Consider the following 20,279-nt stretch of genomic DNA (forward strand, 5'->3'; position numbering starts at 1 on the left):
AACATGCAACATGTCATTTATAATGGATATCAATTTTTACCCAGCTAGGTGGTAGTCATTTACAAGGAAGAAGATCGCTTGCAAAGGTCCAGGATCACAGTAAAGTAGACGTTTCGCTAATCCAGTCGCTGGTATTCTGACCTATAACTGAATGCTAGCATAATTAAATCATTGCTGATAGATGTATAAACACAACTTAGGTAGTAACAATTGTTTTTGTGATTTCCATTACACGAGAGTAGATGTTAAAACTTCATGCTGATTTGAACTCGGCTCTCGCCAAGATAAGCACCAACTAAGACGTAGCTTTACAGTAAACTAATGTGATCCATATGTATCTCCATCCATTTGCGCTTCCTTCCATATGATGATGTAGATATCCTTCTGTCTGGTGTTAATGGCTGAAGTGTAATGCTGGCTCCAGGGATCAGCTAGTTTGCCTCCCTGGCGCATCAGCACACACAACGGCTGCGATGCTGGCTCTGGGGATCAACCACAGTGCGGCCTCCCCAGCGCATCAGCATGACAACCGTCTGGATTGAGCTAAGTAGAGTACATCTCTGGGGTCTTCAAGTGGGCACCTTCCATCCTCAGTGTTTCGTCGACTAGCCCACGACACCTCAAGAGGGCTCGACGGTGATTCTGGCATCCCAGTATCACCCCCCTCCGTCCCCCACTCAACTCAGCCCAGCTTACTTACCTGTACATCAGCGTTTCTTTCTTTCTATTGTGCTTGAAATCCCCAGGCACAATCTTTCCATCTCAACCACAGCCAGTTGCTGCGCCTTTCTGCTGCTTCGGATAAGTTCTTCACTGTGCGACGCAACTCTTGGCCACTGAATCCGAAGTCTCTGAGAAACCGGGTTGTAGAGTGTGCCACAAATCCTCGACAACCCACTTCCACTTGGTAAACCCGGACTCTCCATCCTCGCTGTTCCGCTTCAGTGGCCAGTTGAGCATACCGCAGTTTCTTCCTCTCATACGCCTCATCTACAGCATCCTCCCATGGCACTGTTAACTCTACCAGGTGAACAAGGCGTGCTGATCCAGACCACAAGACAATATCTGGTCGAAGGTTAGTGGTGGCAATCTCAGGTGGAAAAATAAGCCGTTGACCAACATCTGTCAGCATTTTCCAGTCTCTAGCAGTTTCCAGTTGTCCTGGGCGAGGATTGGTTTTAACACCTTTTCTTGGTGGTTGCTCTCCTGGGCGGAGGAATGTTGTCTTTTGTGTGTAATGTTTTGATGGAACAGGTGGCAACTTATTGATCATGTTACGCTTGTCTTCCAATGCTAAGGCCAAACATCGCAGCACCTGGTCATGGCGCCAAGTAATGGTCCTCTTTCATTATTACCATAAATGAGAACTATAAAAATAATATATGTTGTTTTTAAAGGATAAACATTTTTTAAAAATACATAAATAACAGCTAATTAGTCAAAGTTCTTACCTTTCAAGTGAGCCGTTAACGGTCACTCTATAACTTAAAACCGGAGAAACTGCAACGAACAGAGCCAAAATGGTGGCTTCCATGTATGGGGCGCCAAGTGTAAAGAAAATCACTAATATTTTAACTGGTGTCTTTTCCCGGATTTAATGTAAATCTGGAATTTTTCCTAGATTTACCCCCCCCCCCCCCCCCCCCCCCCCAAAAAAAAAAATTCAGATTTTGCTAAATACATAAATGTTAACAAACACATTCTTAAAAGTTTTGAAATTAGTACATTGTTTTTGGCATTGTATGCAGAGGAGGGAGGGGAAGCAGAGAGATTGGCTCTCGGAGTGTAAGGGCAGCTCTGCAGCAACGCCAAATCAAACGCTTCAATGGGCGTACAGGTGTAGTACTGAACTTGGGGCTCTGACTGTAATTGCACTGCACTTGCTGAAGACGGACAGTTTGCGTCGTTAACTTACCCAACATTCTGGAACTTGAAACTTCATCTGGTACGATGTCGGAAGGGGAGTCTGACTTGCACGTGATACTGAACGATTTACCGGACGATTCTCCTTTGGTTAAACCTTATTTGACCAAATTGAGACAGAGAGCAGAAAAGGAGGGTGAACTGCGTTACCAACTCGAATTAAGTGATATATTCTTGATACGGTTTCTTAGAGCGAGAGATTTTGATGTTGACCTGTCACTAAAAGTAAGTACAAGTGAAAAAAATTAGTGGCAAACATAATAAACAAATGTGTTCATTATTTTGAATTAAGAGATTAAGAATAGTACGTTTCCAGTCATATTTTTTAAACAGTAGAAGTAAGGTGAAGGGCAGGGAAGTTGAAAAGTGTTACGTAAAATATTATGAGAAAAAGGTATTGATACGTGCTTGTTAGTTACAATTGACAAATCGAGTGACAATAGTATATACTTGTGTTTATATAATTGTGTGTGTAATAATTTATTTAGAACAGGCAGACATTGAATGTGAAACACGTAAGTTTATTTTTTAACGGAGATGTCAAATTCTAATACTAAAGAATCCTAGCATTTGATTGTTTATTAATAAATAAAACACCCTGCCAAGTCTGCCAAATAAGAAACTAATAATAATAATAATAATAATAATAATAACAATAATAATAATAATAATAATAATAATAATAATAATAATAAATTAAAAAATATTCTAACATACAGTGGACAAAGCCGTTGAAAGTGCTCGGTTTAACCAGAATACCGCGTCCTAGTATCAATATATTGATACAGATTGCAAAGCTGATGTCGGTCTAATTTTTTTTCCATAGAAGACACATTAACTTTCAAAACGATTGGTAAAACAACTGTTTCATCTACTTTTTCTTTTACGTACTTTAATCTTAAAGTTTAAGCTCTACATTACATTAAAAAATATATATTTATGTGAACCTTACCTTAAAATTGTCGGATGTAGCTGGCTAGATAAAGAAATAAAATGAACCTAACAAACAACTAACTATAACTAGCAAACTAGCGACCTTAAAATGACTAAAACACACACACAAATATTTCTCTCTATCTCTATCCTCCTTTCGCTTTCCTGTCACCGTCACCTTCTCAGAACATCGCTGGAGCACATTCAGTCCTCGAGGACATATTAAGTCACGTAAACAGAGTTGCAGGAGATTATTATTGTTATTTATTTATTTTATTAGGAGGAAATATTAAGAGTGTACTGCTCTGAGTTTGCAGCGCACTAATTATATATATATATATATATATATATATATATATATATATATATATATATATATATATATATATATATAACATGAATGACATCTTAGATTGTGTAACCTGCAGACAGTATGCCACCGTAGATAAATAAGCTAAGAAGAAGAGTCATAATAGCAAAAAGATACAAAAGTTTGTTAATGCATTACTCACTATTTCTGTTGTTCACATATATTCATTTTTTCAGGTATTGACATGTATTATTTTTAACAGGACAGTAGTTTAAATATGTTTAACGTAATAGCTGTATGACAATATGCACATCAATATTAAAATGAAGGATTTTTTAAATACTGTTAAAGAGTAAACATTTAAGTCCTGTCAGAAATGTGTGTCTGTGTAAATGTTCTTGGTTCAAAATGTACTTGATGTGGAGCCTGGGCACGAACCAGTGACCCCACAAGTGAGAGTCTCAACCACCATGCAAAATCTGCACTATTTGCATTTGTGGTGCTAGAGCTCCTAACCCTAATATCATCTCACCTCACCTCACCTACAGAATCCCTAATGGCAGTGTATCACACAACACTGCCTGTTACATTTGCAATCGCACCTTGTGGAAGTACGCTGTAATTATATATTCAAAAAAACAAACAAAAAAAAAAAAACATTTGTCAAGGACGCAATTATTGCCACTTTAACTTTTTTTTTTTCTCTTGTATTTGTACAGTACACTTGTTACAGACAGTTGTTTATACATACCTTTGCATACCTTTTATTTATTAACCAGATAACCCTTTTTGTGGACTAAAATAATTTAAACTCAAACAGATTGAGCATTTTCACCAAAATGATCACTGGAAATGCAGGGGCTACAGTGGAGGGAACTCCAATGGCACAATGGGACTAAAACAATGACATTTACAATAAACAACAACAACAAAAAAAATGCTAGTTATGTACAGTAAGGGTTTAAGATTAAGATAAATCCCAACTGGCATACAATAATAACTCTTCACCTTTGATGTTTGAATTCTTAATTATGGAAGAATAACATATTCACTTTTTGGCTCCACTTCCTTTAAAAAAGTTTGTCTACAAACAGAAAATATTCAAATTGTAGACAATTGATACAACACGACTGTTTTACTACATGAATGTAGTAAAAGGCAGATTTTTGGTTGTTGTAAATTATAAGATGGTTTAATCAAAGTGAGCAGATGCCCTTTTTGTGAGGACATTTTGCATCCCAGAAAAGTGGAGTAAACTCAATTTAGTTTATACAGTTTAGTTTTTACATCAGCAAATATTTACTGGTATGTCCTTTTACATTCTCTTCACAGTTACTGATTAACTACCACAAGTGGAGGAAAGAGTGTCCTGAAATAAGCGCCAATCTGCATCCATCCGCAGTGCTTGGTTTGCTCCGTAATAATTACCATGGTGTGCTGAAGTCAAGAGATGCCAGCGGGAGTAGAGTAATGATCTATAGGATTGGTTAGTACTTTCATTTTAAAGGGATACTTGTATATACTTTATACACATTTTCACAAGTATTATTTTTAAAACCTATTTATACCCAATATTGCTGTCTGATGTTGTTTATCAAGCTTACTAACTATTCCAGCAAAATAAAAAGAAAAAAGAAAAAAAGAAAATCCTTTTCAACCACTTCCAAAAGCTAAAGTTATTAAGTTTGGAAAATTACCACTAGGGGTTTGAAATTGGGGTTTCTGTTGCCATTTAAACCCTGTCAGTTGCCACATTTCAGACATACAGAAATTATGGTAAATAATGATCTAAGAAGAAATAACAACCAAGTACACACATAATAGGATAATAAACAGGTAAAAAAAAGTTTAAAATGTAGATGGTGTTCTACATATTCCTGTAAATTGGTGCTTGCTAGCTGTGCTGAGTGGTTCCTGATTTAGGTCTTTGGTGTCACAACACTACACTTTTAAGCACTTGGGACTGCATCAAGTGCCATGTCTTTCACATTCACATGGCTCCAAAGCTGCTCAAACCTGCTTGACCCGAGACCTAGCACCATTGCCACAAATTTGCTGTGTGAATATATACTGATGCCCAATGAAAACGCAACAGTCTTAAGTTTTACATCAATAGCTCACTGGGCACATACATAATGTTGTTTACATTTTAAATAGTGAGCAGATAGGTTTGTTGATTGTTTGAGTAGTATTGTTTCTTGGGATAACAAAATACTGAGCACAAGTCATGTCATTACATAAAAATGCCAGGTGCTCACTGTTTGGTATTTGAGTTCAGTTAAAACTGCCGAAATGAGTTGATTAAGAATCTGTATAAATAGCCATTCGAAAAGACATGATTTTAATTAACGCAAGAACAGCAAAAGATACAACCATGCTCCGCTTGAGTAATGAAGATCACCTGGTTGCTATCTGCATGATTAAAGGTGGCCTGTCTGTGAGAGAAGTTACCCGGAGAATGATGTTCTGCTTCAGCAATCAGCAGACTAGTTCAGAGAAACCAGGAAACCGGCTTTGTGAGGGACAGGCCACGCCAAGGAAGACAGAGGGTCACCACACCGGCCCAGGACCGTCACATCCGACTGATCCATCTGCATAATCATTTTCAGACTGCAGTAGCTACAGCACGAGAAATTCCAGGAAGAAATAACCAGCTGAAAGATGAAATCACCATCTTCTGTGGGCCAGAGAACATCTGAGGTGGCGGCAGAGAGAGTGGTGGAGTGTTTTATTCACTGATGAATGCCGTTTTGCCCTTGACAGACCTGACGGAAGACAACGTGTGTGGAGACGTCGTGGTGAGCGTTATGCTGACTGTTGCGTTGTTCAAGCAAACTGGTGGGGCAGTGGAAGGGTGATGATGTGGGGAGGAATCTCCTTTAACACAAGAACGCCTTTGGTGCAGATTGAGGTCAACCTTACTGGTCAGCGATACATTGGCAAAGTCCTTGTGCAACAGTTTTTCTGTTCCTGAAAGCTAATCAGGAAGTGTCGGTTTTCCAGCTGGACAGTGCAAGACCACACAGTGCTAGGATTACAGTTGCACATTTTGTGTGTCAGGTAAACAGCTTAACTGTCTTGCATGTTAGTCAGGGACCTGCATATGTTTAGTAAGTGCTCAGAAAAGCTAGGTGTTATTTTTGTTTTGTATAATAAAAGTGTGCCTTTTGCACTGAAAAATCAAGTTTCAGTCTCTGGGTCACGTTTTTATAGGGGCATGAACCCAAAATAAGGCCTAGCACTTCCGAGCACTTACTAAACATATGCAGGTCCCTGACTAACACGCACGACAGCTAAGCTGTTTAAACACTTTTACACAAACGTATATAAACCAAACATAGGTTTAAACTTTACACAGCATCGGGCTCTTCACATAATAGCAGCCTTTTATACTTGGCAGCTGGCCTCAATTTACAATAACGAGCTTTGTCATATATTCTAAATCACTGCGCTGCCTCACAGAATTGCTTGAATTACTATATGATGGTATGTAAACCTTAGGAAAGTGTTTGAAGTCCATGCTGTTTTATGCAAGTCAGTCTCTGACCTATTTAACTAGCTTGGTAAAAAAAAACATCTGAAAATAAATATGTGCTGTCAGAACTGTGTCTTGTGATATTCAGATACCACTCAGACTGCCACATAGCATTGGCTTGCTCAATTGCCAAATCTCAGTTCAGTTATGGTCTTATGAGATGCATTTGACTAAATGGTTGAATCAGGAGCTTTCCTAGACGTGACCAAGCAGTTATAGCTGCAGGTGTATGGCAAGCCAAATTATCATTTAGAGATATCTCAAATTAATTTATAGATATGTCTAAATATTTTAAGATATCTGTAAGTCATTTTCAGATATCTATAAATCATTTAGATATCTCTAAATAACTTTATGTTCATTTAGAGATATCTCTAAATCATTTTAAGATATCTTGAAATAACTTCCTTTTCATTTTAAGATATCTGTAAGTGGACAGGAAGTCCATTCAAAACATAGTGCATATTCACAGGAAGTCATTTAGATATATCTCTAAAGAACTTAGAGATATCAATAAATGAACATGAAGTTATTTAGAGATATCTCTAAATGAACAGGAAGTTATTCTGAGATATCTCTAAATGACAGTTTGGCGTATCATACAAGCAAAACATTATTTAAAGATATCTGTAAATCAATCTGAGATATCTATTTGATTTTTAGATATCTCAAAATTAAATTAAGATATCTTCAAAAGGGTTTATTTACATATATCTCATATTAATTTAAATATATCTGCAAATGATTTACAAATATCTCTAAATATTTCAAGAAAAATTAAAATGTGATTTGAGATATCTCTAAATGATAATTTGGCTTGCCATACAGGTGTTGGCCTTCTAGACCTTTATAGTAGTATAATCCCAGGAGTACTGATTTATTTGGCAAGTCATTGTAGGTTCAGGAAAAGTTTTAGGATTGCAGTATTTTTATTGTTATTGTTGTCAGTACTCCAGAGACGCTATAAAGTCACTTTGCAGTGCTGAGTTTTATAACCAGTGTTGCATTAATTAGAGAAATGTGACCAGTGATATACCCCTTTCTTTTCCTATGTTACCAAATCAAATGTAGTAGAGTAAATATAAAGTAGAGTAAATTTATTTCTATAGGTTTATTATATTTGTTTATTATAACACAACATATCCAAAACAACTTTTGTTAAATATTGAATCGAATGAATGTCATTTGCACTGAGACTGTTGATTTTAAGATATATTGTCATTATTAACCTGATGTTGTACTTTAACTGAAATCTGTTTTGCACTGATTTTCTTTTTTAGTTACACAGATTGAGAGTTACTCAACATTAGTTACCATACCTTTAAATAACCATCTTAATGTTGTAGGTTTGTATTTGTAAAATAAGGAAGCATGCTAATTAGTTTAATTGAGGTTCATGCTAATTAGGTTAATTGAGCATTCTGTTGGATTAAAAAACAATGGTAAATAATAAGTTGACTCGTGTCACTTTGGTCAGTGTTTTCAGCACACATTCTGCACACACAGGGTATATCTTTCACTGATTTCAGGGTTTAGTTGAAAAAGCAGTCACCAAATTTCTCATTGTGTCTGGTAATAGTTTATGCACTACAGTGCAGTCATTGGAAGGCAGAGGAATTGGAGTCCATTTTTGTGGCCATTTCTTTAAAGACGTTACCTGTTGTAAATTGTAACAGCTTTTGCCAAACTGTAGGCAAGACGGTGGGATGAGGTTGAGCATGCTAAGTGAATAGTTGCGTCTCATGCTAGCTCTTTTTTTCAGGTTGTATGTACTGTATATGTGTGTGTGTGGCTGTTTGGTCAGGGGTAGGGGGCCCGCAAGTGTATGCTTGCCTAGGGCCCAGTGATGGGTTAATCCGACCCAGAACACAGCCATGCAGAAAACTCAATCTAATTCCATAGTTTTTTCATCCCTGTTGGCAAGGCGTCTGATTGATCCTTTTCACCTGGAAACAAGCTGCCCTGCCCTCTCACACACAGTGGATCAAGGAGGTTATGCAACATCTTAAACAGGAGAAAGTTACATTTAGGGGCTCCAAAGACAAGTTTCATACGGTGTGGTTGCCCTTCATGGATGTAACTTTCACTATTATCTGCTGTATTATTGAATTGTGGTTTGTCACACTTGAGAATTATTGTATTTCTTGTTCTTATTGTATGACTTATATTGTAACACTTGAATGTATTTGTATTTGCTTGCGATTGTAAGTCACCCTGGATAAGGGCGTCTGCTAAGAAATAAATAATAATGGAGTATTTTGAGAACTTGAACACCCAGGCATGGACATAGGTCACCATTTCCCCCTTTCTTTTATTTATTGTTATTTATTTTTTTTAATTTTAATATATATAATCATGGAGGTATTACTGTACCACTTCCTCTTTTTTATTTATTTTAATGTAATACTGTATTTATATATCTATGATATATCCCCTATTTTATGTGTGTGTGTGTGTGTGTGATATATTATTATTATTATTTATTTCTTAGCTGACACCCTTATCCAGGACGACTTACAATTATTACAAGTTGTCACATTATTTTTACATACAATTACCCATTTATACAGTTGGATTTTTACTGGAGCAATCTAGGTAAAGTACCTTGCTCAAGGGTACAGCAGCAGTGTTCCCACCTGGGATTGAACCCACAACCCTCCGGTCAAGAGTCCAGAGCCCTAACCACTACCCCACACTGCTGCCCTGTATATATATATATATATATATATATATATATATACAGTGCCTATAGAAAGTACACCCCCTTGAACTTTTTTCACATTTTGTTGTGTCAGTGCCTCAGAGTTTCATGCATTTAAAAGGATTTTTTTCCACTTATCTACACACCATACTCCACACTATTAAGGGGAAAAAGGTTTTTATTGAGAAAAAAATTATATATCAAAAATACAAAACTGAAAGATCATAATTGGATAAGTCTCCACCCCCCTAAGTTAATACTTGGTGGAAGCACCTTTGGCAGCAATTACAGCTGTGAGTTGGGATAGGTCTCTACCAACTTTGCATACCTAGATTTGGCAATATATGACCGTTGTTCTTTACAAAACTGCTCAAGCTCTGTCAAGTTCCTTGGGGAGTGTTGATGGACAGTAATCTTCAAGTCATGCCACAAGTTTTCGATTGGATTTACGTCGGGGCTCTGACTGGGCCACTCAAGGACATTTACCTTTTTGTTCCTTAGCCACTCCAGTGTAGCTTTGTCTGTGTGCTTTGGGTCGTTGTCATGCTGAAAGGTGAACTTCCGTCCCAGTTTCAGTTTTCTTACAGAGGGCAGCAGGTTTTCTTCAAGGACTTCTCTGTAGTTTGCTCCATTCATTTTCCCTTCTATCCTGACAAGTGCCCCGGTCCCTGTCGATGAGAAACATCCCCATAACATGATGCTGCCACCACCATGCTGCACAGTAGGGATGGTGTTCTTTGGGTGATGCACTGTGTTGGGTTTGCACCAAACATAACGCTTTGCATTTAGGCCAAAAAGTTCCATTTTAGTTTTGTCAGACCACAAAACTTTTTCCCACATGGCTACAGAATCTCCTGAGTGTTTTTTTGCATACTTCAAATGGGATTCAAGGTGGGCTTTCTTGAGTAATGGCTTCCTTCTTGCCACCCTACCATACAGACCAGATTTGTGGAGTGCTTGGGATATTGTTGTCACATGCACACATTGACCGGTCTTGGCCATAAAAGCCTGTAACTCTTGCAAAGTTGCTATTGGCCTCTTGGTAGCCTCTCTGATCTCCTTCTTGCTCGGTCATCCAGTTTGATGGGACGGTCTGATCTAGGCAGGGTCTTGATGGTGCCATACACCTTCCAGTTCTTAATAATCATCTTGACCGTGCTCCAAGGGATATTCAAGGCCTTTGATATTTTTTTATACCCATCCCCTGATCTATGCCTTTCAACAACTTTGTCCCGGAGTTCTTTTGAAAGCGTCTTGGTGCTCATGGTTGAGTCTTTGCTTTGAATTGCACTACACAGCAGAGGGAACCTACAGGAACAGCTGCATTTATCCTGAATTCATGTGAAGCACTACAATTTAACACAGGTGGAGGCCACTTAACTTGGTGTGTAATTTTGAAGGCGATTCGTTACACCTGAGCTAATTTAGGATTGCTATTACAAGGGGGGTGGACACTTATCCAACCAAGCTATTTCAGTTTTTATTTTTAATTAATTTTCTACAAATTTCTAGAATATTTTTTTCACTTGGAAGTTGTGGGATAGGATGTGTAGATAAATGAAAACAAACTATTTTAATTGCAGGCTATAAGGCAACAAAAGGTGAACATTTTGAAAGGGGGTGTAGAATTTCTATAGGCACTGATATATATATATATATATATATTTTGTAAACGATCCAGTAGACACGTGCTGCTGAACTGTTTCTTTCCCGTTCCACCAACTAGCACAGACTCAATACGTTTGCAGGCAAGTAATTTTTATTTACAATATTTACATAAAATAAACAGTTTGTCACGGTTCTCGCCCTGTACGGGCCACTGACTAACTCACTTCTTCAACCCTCTCTAGCTATATCAGGATAGGGAGATAGCGAAAGAAGTCCAAGGATCCTCCGACCGAAGTGGGTTAGCCCGCGGGCAAGAACAGGGCCAGCTCTCCTCCCTAGAGCTGGCCTGAGTCACCGGCAGGTGTGGGTTGAGCTCCCTCTGCTGGAGTATATCTGCCACACAGGTCACTATCCACCAGACTCCCTCTGCTGGAGTAGTCCCGTAACACAGGTAAGAACAAGACAGGCTCCCTCTGCTGGAGTCGTCTTGTAACACAGGTAAGTATTAGATCGGCTCCCTCTGCTGGAGTAGTCCTGTAGCACAGGTAAGAACAAGACAGGCTCCCTCTGCTGGAGTCGTCCTGCAACACAGGTAAGTATTAGATCGGCTCCCTCTGCTGGAGTAGTCCTGTAACATAAGTAAGAACAAGGCAAGCTCCCTCTGCTGGAGTGGTTCTAGATCACTGGTAATTACAAGACAAGCTCCCTCTGATGGAGTAATCCTGGGACACAGGTAAGTGGAAGAATGAATCCGTTTTTAATGAAGACTTCCAGAAAAACAACAGTGATGACCCCAGACGTCCAGAAAAATGAACAAGGATAAAACAAGTTATATCCGGGCTGTGGAGAAAGAACCCCTGCAGCCAACTCCCGGTCATCCACAAAAGCAAATGGTGTCTCTTCTAAAAGCCAGTGTCCATTTCTTTTGTATTCATTATATGCAACGTGTCTTGTGTCTGTGTTATGAATAAACAATGTCTTGCACTTCCAGTCTCGCAAGCCCGTTCTTTCTGGTTATTATTTACTGTCTCAGCAACACGTAAACAACCAATACCTCTCTGGGTTATAAAGCATATAGCACAACACGCTATGGTTGTGGCGGCGCACAACCGCATAGCACAGAATACCGCGGGTCTCTTAAATTGCGATGGAGTATACTATCTTCAAGTCTCATCCCGACAACAGAAAATAAAAATAAAAATAAATTAACAAACAAAAGGCTACCTCAACAAGAGGAAAAACCGCACTTTAAACAAAACTAAACACCGACTATATTTTAACACAAGCGATAGTTTTACCTTGTGCTCTCTTTCTTTTTAGTTGTTTTCCCAACACACTGGAGCTTGCACGCTATTTCCTTTCAGGATAACCGGGCCGTTTTCCCCACACTCTCCCCTATGGCTCTGCCCTGTTCCTTTTTAAACCCAGAAACCCCACCCCATTAATTGACACTCTGATTTCTGGGTTGTGTAGTTTCTTCCTTAGCGCCGCCATTTCTTAAAGGCAACGCTATCCTTTCCTCACAATATATATATATATATATATATAGTAAAAGAATCGCCCCTACCGCGGTTCGTTGCCCCTTTAAAAACACTGACCCAGGCACAGAAATTGATTTTTAAAGCACGGTTGCGCTATTTTTAATCAACACAAACATACAAAAACAAAAATAAACAAAGCAAACACCTAGCTCTCTTGGCGCAATAACTAAACAAAACAGGAACCTAAACTAAAAGACAGGACAGCTAAGCTGTTTACCTGTAACAAAAATAAACAAAACAGCACACACAAAAAAGGCTTCACACTACCTTTTTTCTTTATTCTACGACTGTACCCACACCAACACAGTTGGGCTTCCACATACATCAGCAGCCCTGAGCAGACTGACTGCTCTCCTTAAATACCCTGCACCTGGCTCCAATTTTCAATAGTAGCCAGGTGCAGGTAATGATTAACAATAAAACAATTAACAAATACAATTAAATTAAACAAATGTGCATTCCGCACATGTTTTTTCTGCAGGGAGGATTTAACCCCCTCCCTGCTGTCTTTATATATATATATATATATATATATATATATATATATATATATATATATATATATATATATATATATATATATATATATGCTTCTGTATGTGTCTCAGCTGCTGGGTGTTTCAATTACTGCCTAACATGTTTCTTTCTTTTCTGTTACCAAAAGAAAAAGTAAACTAGCATGGAAGGAAATAAGGTATTGCATAGCACTTTTATCCATTCCTGGTATTACCAAGAGTTTAATAATACACAACTGAGCTTGTTACCTGTACACTGTGGCTAATTAAGCTGATATTAAAACCTGGAATGTTTAGGAACCCAATGGTCTGTACTGTCATCTAATGTAAGAATTTGGATAGAGACATATGCACTTTCATTATATTTTGCATCCACCATAAAATGTTCTATTGTACATCATTTTTTTGTTGTTATTGTTGTTATAGAAACTATTTCATGCTTGCCTTTCCCAATTTTGCATGTGTGTGTGCTAGAGAAGGTTAGTTATAAAAACAGTACAAACCATTCTGCGAAAAACTGACAAGTAAGAACTAACAACAATATACAAAAAAATGTAATACTGTTCTACAAAATCAGTATACACTGGAACATATGGTATTTTCAATGAATGCAACAAAAGGCCTCACTTCATATTTTTATAAGTTATTAATATCACTTAAACAGAAAAAATACTACTACTACAAAAAAACTAAATTGTAAGATATGTTCCAAAAAAAAGCTCCTCTATGATTTTAGTATATCTAGTGTAAAAAGTAGAGTACATAGGGTGTAGAAAATGTTATAATCTTCTCACCCAATTATCATTCATGGCATTTGTTTTGTTTTTGTTTGTCATTACATTCTTGAAAAGTTTGAGCCCAGCATTTTCTCTACTAAAGACCACTAGTTAGTTCCCCAGAAGGGTTTTGTGTGTCATTCTTAGTTCACATTGTCAACACTATATTAAAACTAACTTTTAATTAATGACCAATTTTTTTAAAATTGTTTTTGCATGTCATTTCTTCTTTTCTGTTGACTGAAATGCGACTCTATGGCAGAGAAAAAAGAACAGAGTACAGGCTTGAAATAACATTTACACTAATTGGTATTTAGTATGTTTTATTATGCCCAGAAATGTCATTTAGAAGAACATTAACTATGTATTGGAAGTATTGTGTGTATGCATTTTGTTATATTTATTATATTTATTTATATATGTATTTTTTCCCCCCATAAACTACCCATGTTTATTATGCTGTTGCATGATTAATTACACAAACCTTGAGCCTTGTAGCCCTCTGGGAGTTTGTTGGGGGATCTAGCTTTCATAGTCTTTGACCTCCTGTCAATACTGTATATCTCAAACTGTGGAATGGATTTCTTTCAAACTCCTGTGAATAACAACTCTTCATATAAAGGTGCTGATTAGATCTGGGTTAGGAACTTATCAATACCAATAAAGAACAATTTCAATGCACAACCAGAAACTTAGTTTATATTAATGTAAATGTTGTAGGTTAATTGCAGTTAAGGGTTAGCCAATACCCTGGGTGCAGTCTTTCATTTTGTCTTGTGATTATTGTATTACTCTCTAGAATGCTGTTATATAGACACTAGTTCTGATGGGATTATGTGACACAAGTGTATCAAGATTGTTTAAAAAATGATATTAAATGTTTTCTTTAAAAGGTGGTCTCTAAAGGTAACAGCCTTTAATACAACTACTACACTTTCAATGGGATGGGGTTTAAAATGTCTATATTATATTCTAGCTGATCAACTGCTACTTTCTTCAAAGAACTATGAGCATAAAAACTTTGGTAGAAATACCACATATTGAAACCTAATAAATATTTTCTATTACTGTTTTGCCAGGACTCCTTCCCACTGAAAGTACATGGCATCCATCTGATTAATGAGCCAATATTCTTCCATCCAGCCTTTGCTGTTATTAAGCCCTTTCTGTCAGAAAAAATAAAAGAACGAGTAAGTCACCATTATCAAGAAATAACTGGACTGATATAATGCAGCACTATAATGAAAATGTATAATAATAATAATAATAATAATAATAATAATAATAATAATAATAATAATTAATGTGTTAAAAACCATTGCCTCCCAATTTAGAAATCTTTTTGTCCACCTTTATTTCTTTAAGAAAAGTTTCCACTCCTCCATTGTCTAAATCATAATTTTGCATACTTTTACAGCTGGGTCCATACCTGTACTATTTTAGCACAACTTGTTAGTAACCAACTCGAGTAGGTTTTGTGAGCAGTTGGACTGCACGTGGCAGGGGGAGAGCAAGGCTTTTCTTCTGAGCAGTCAGCTCAAGCAGCTTGTACATATGCTGTTTCTCATTTGCTGTTTTCTAGCTAACCACTACGCACAACCAGCCACAACCCTCTCCAGTTGTTTGTTCTGTAGTAGAAAAGACACCCACTGTTGAAAAAGGAAAACTGTTTGCAATAGCTAAATGAACTATCTCAAAAAGATACAATGCAAAGGAAACCAATGCATAAATGACATCTGAAATAAATAGCACACATTCTACTGCACAGAAGAGTTTTTCTCTCCTTTTTTACTGTAATAAGTTATGAAATATACTTTTGTTTTCTGGATAATTTAACATTTTGATAGAATATTTGACTCCATAATGTGATATTTATTATTATTATTATTATTATTTTTATTATTATTAGATCCACCTGCATGGCAGCACATACGAACAAGCCCTGTGTCAACACTTTCCGAAGAGCATCCTCCCACCAGAGTACGGAGGCCAAGGACCAACAATGGAGGAGCTGTGTCAGGAGTGGCTGGAATTCATCCTTCAGTCAGAGGACCAGCTGCATAAACTCTCATTCACTACCTCAGACAGCGAGGGCACAGATCAGAGCCACTAATTTGCCAAAAGGTATTAATTTGAAAATGCCTTGAGTGTATTGTAAACTCTCCTTCGTATGCCTACCTCAAACAGTCAGATTCAAAAGGACATTTGTATCTACCCTTCGATTTTAAATCGTAGTATGAGGTGTGCATGGATATCCCTGTGGCCATCGTATGGCAAATAAATGAATCTCTCGACTTGGCACATTATTTATTATACCATTATCCTACAGCAAAAATAATGAAAGATCTGATGAAGGTACTTCAAAATAAAACTGGAAGCCTGTGATATAGATTTGAGATTACCACCGATGCTGTGACTAAAGGTCTTTCACACAGCACATCGCGTCAAAGTCCAGCGTAAACTTTATTTTTTAGAATACTATACATACTATGGAGGTATTCACACGGGACGCGTCGCGTAAATCGATGGCATCAAAAAAAGACCTTGTCCTATTTTTCTGTGTGCGTCGGGTGTAAATTTGTCTCTCTAACCATAAATTACTTGTAATTTATAAACTGTCACAGAAACCCGAGATGGAATTGTTTTCCTGAAACTCACTGAAGAGGCCCAGATATTATTTTTTATAATACATGGATACCCTTGTGATGCTAATATTAAAGAAGACGAGGTTCAACAGTACAGCTGGGGTTTTTTAAATGTAGTGTTTCAGTGCTGTACAGACGTTCTATGTCATCCGTTTCTCCAGTTTCTCTGAGATACAAATGTACCAGCTTTATATATATATATATATATATATATATATATATATATATATATATATATATATATATATATATATATATATTAACGTATTCTCAATTTGTTGCTCATTAATGAACATTTCTGTACTGTGGGTGTTGTCGAGTAATTGAAAATGAGACATTTTGTGTTTGAATTCAAAGTGATGGTCTTGAGGAGTCGAATGGGTCAAAGTTCAAGTATATTTTCCTCTAGAGGAATTACCATTTTTTGACGTCACTACTGTGGTATTATGCCTTTTTTTTAGAATGGCTCAGGATGCAAATATAGCCTTCATCCATGTATTATATATACCCACACACACACACACATCCACACACACACACGATGCATCATGCATTGCTAAAGTCTCTATACTTTTATACAAAATTTGCTGGAGCTTGTAGCAAATAAATTAACTAAAGTGATTTATAATTAATAGATACAGACAATGCATTTTAAATTATGCATTTATACAATAGATGCCGCTTATTAGCAACTCTGATAAACACAACTTTTGGTTATTAACATTTTTACAGGATCCAATCCTATCCTATGTTTTTTCGCTTATTGACAACTTTCAGACAATGACAACTTTTTGATGGCTACCAAGCAGCATCTACTGTATATAAATAACTACGATTAATAATTTAATAATAATAATTTTATAATGACTGCAATTTACTGCCATAGCTTTAGCTAGGAACGATACAACAGGTGATTGCATCGTTGTTAATAAAACAAAACAAGTTTTGTTTAGGGTTTGTTCCGTGTCTGTTTTGTTTGTCTGTTTCGTTTAAACTTTTTATTTATTACTAAATCTGCGCCCCAGTCTGGTGTCGATATCCATTCATTTCCTGACCTGACGTCACCACACAAGCCAGCCGGGTCACACTTACATATAAGCTTGGCCTATCTTTATTGTTGGTTACCGCATTAAAGTACTTTTCAGAAGAGTGGATTCGTAGATCACTGTTATAGAGTAAGTAGCAGTGTTCCAAAAAGTATAGCGTTACACGTCCCCAGGTGTTGCTACAACTGTTTAAATAACCTACCTGTAATTTCTGTTTTCATTGTTAACATTCTGACAACTTTGAAGCCTGTTTCAAAGCTCTTTTCAAAATGTCCACTCTAGTGCACTGAATGTGTAAGAATTAGCCAGGAAATGAATGGAATACACAACAGGCAAGTACTACGTGGCGAGACACAAATGCGCTTGTTTCTTTATTAAATAAAATATTTAAACAAAAACAAAATGGCTCGTTGACCATACCAAACAGACAAAACACAAAACAAAGTGAACATGAAATCAAACAAGTATCGTGCCAGTTTAAAGCCAGTATCTGTTCTTACTTGTCTCTTTCCTCCTCTGGACAACCCACCCCGATCAGCCAGAGCTGTGGGTTTATATACATGTGACCGTCTCCAAATTAGTAATAAATTAAACAATCAATCCATCTGGAGACGGTCACATTCTGCATGGGTTTAGCATGGATGGGGAAGTTTAACCCCATGGCATCCTGTGGCCCTGCTGGCAGCGGAAAGGCTGACAGCGTAGTGACCCACTCCGGCAGCGGAAACGCTAACCGTGGCAACGTTGGTAGCGGAAAGGCTAACAATGGCAATGCGGTCAGCGGACATGCTGACAGCGCCAAGGCTGGCTTTTCCAGCAAAGGCAGGTGGGGCAGTGGACATGCTGCAAGTGGCACCACCGGTATCAAAAAGGCAGACAGTGGTGTGGCAGCGGCCACAGCAAATCCCTGAGGGTCAGGAGCAAACAACCCCCAAGCGGTGACGAACAGGCATCCCCTGGCGATGGCGGTGGCTCTGGCAGCGGCCATTCTGCTCTTAGCATGGGACACTCCGACAGTGAAACTGCTATGGATGGAGGTGGTATCCTCACCTCTCCCTCTTCTCTGTGGCCGGCGTTTCCCTTTTCTTGAGCTCCGGCCCCAGAATTTCCAGCAGCACAAATGCTGCTGCTGGACACAACAAAGCCCCGGGTGATGACGAGCAGGCATCCCCGGGCAACAGCGAGCAGGCCTCCCCAGGCGTTGCAGGCTCGGCAGCCCTAGGTGGTACTGGCAAGAGCAACAAGGGGTCTCCTGCTTGTGGTGGAGGTGGGGGCTACAGGTAGTCTCCCTCTCCCTCTGGCGGTGGAGGCAGGAGCAACAGAGTCTCCCTCTGGCAGTGCAGGTGGGAGCTGCAGGTAGTCTCCCTCTGGCGGTGTAGGCGAGAGCTGCAGGTAGTCTCCTATCTCTGGAGATTGGTGCAGCTATCCCTCAGTCACTGGAGACTGGTGCGGCGCTCCCTCGGTCACTGGAGACTGATGCGGCTCTCCCTCGGTCACTGGAGACGGCTTCTTCTTCCTGGAGGAGGGGGCAGTTGACCATGAAGTGGCCCCACTCCCCGCAGACAGGGCACATGTTCAAGGTCTGAAGAGGTTGGCCTCCAAGCTACCCTCCGGTCGTCATCCCTCCTTCCTCCTCTCCGGGCTGGGGGCAGTTTTTCTATTCAGTAACATTGTCCATTCTGTTGTAATACAACGTTATAGAACTGGAGGTATGTTATACTCTTGCCATAATATAATAGTATATTAGGCATTACTGTACTAGTACTCAGGGATAAGCATTGTCTTTGTAATCAAACCCTGTAATACTACAAGTAGTAAACTGAGCAGTCGCTTCATAACCAGTTAACCTGACTGTGTTGCTACTTACCAGACTTGTAGTCGTGTCCGTGTCCCAAGTCCGAGTCACTATCATTCGATTCCAAGTCTCGAGTCCTTGAAACAAACTCAAATTCAGCTTGTACTTGCACTGAACTACTCCTTACCTTGCAGTACTTTACTACTCTTATACTTGATTTTCCTCTTATAGGTATCCATATTCACGTGTTTTGTAATTGCTTTTATTTGAAATCCTTCTCATCCATTTATCGTACTTACTACATGTTCTAACTTGACTTCACTCACATGAGCAAATATTGTTACTGTAAGTTAACTGTTTTAGTCGAACTCGCTCTTAAATGTAATTATTTACTGCAGTCTTTATTTTGCTCATTTGATTTTTCTGCAACTGCTCTTATCTGTAATCTGATATTCTGTAATGTGCTACATTATAATATGATACTTTGTGCTGTGATATTTTGTAACAACTGTAGGTCGCCCTGGATAAAGGTGTCTGCTAAGAAATAAATAAATAACTATATTCTTAAATAGTACATTGAGTACTCTTTTTATTTGTTTCACTTGCACTTATTAAGTCTGTAACAGAATGATGCATTTACAAGATTGTGCTTCAGTTAATTTGATTTCACATCATGTATCTTTTCTATTTTACACAAACATATATTATATTTATGTATTTCCCGTTTGTGTAGGTTCATAATGAAATTAAAAACATGAAGTTCAGACAGATTTCTAGGTTGATGCTGCACAGCGTATTGTTAATGTGTTTTTCCCGCAGCCATAATACATTATTTTCATTTTAGTAAATGAAGTGGTATTAAGTTATCTGTTCTTTTTTTGCAATCAATCATTCCTTCTGTCCTATCAGTCTGATATATCTGCCTGTTTGACGATTTTCGATTTGAGACTT

This window comes from Acipenser ruthenus, chromosome 3 (assembly GCF_902713425.1).
Source record: "Acipenser ruthenus chromosome 3, fAciRut3.2 maternal haplotype, whole genome shotgun sequence".
Lineage (NCBI taxonomy): Eukaryota > Metazoa > Chordata > Actinopteri > Acipenseriformes > Acipenseridae > Acipenser > Acipenser ruthenus.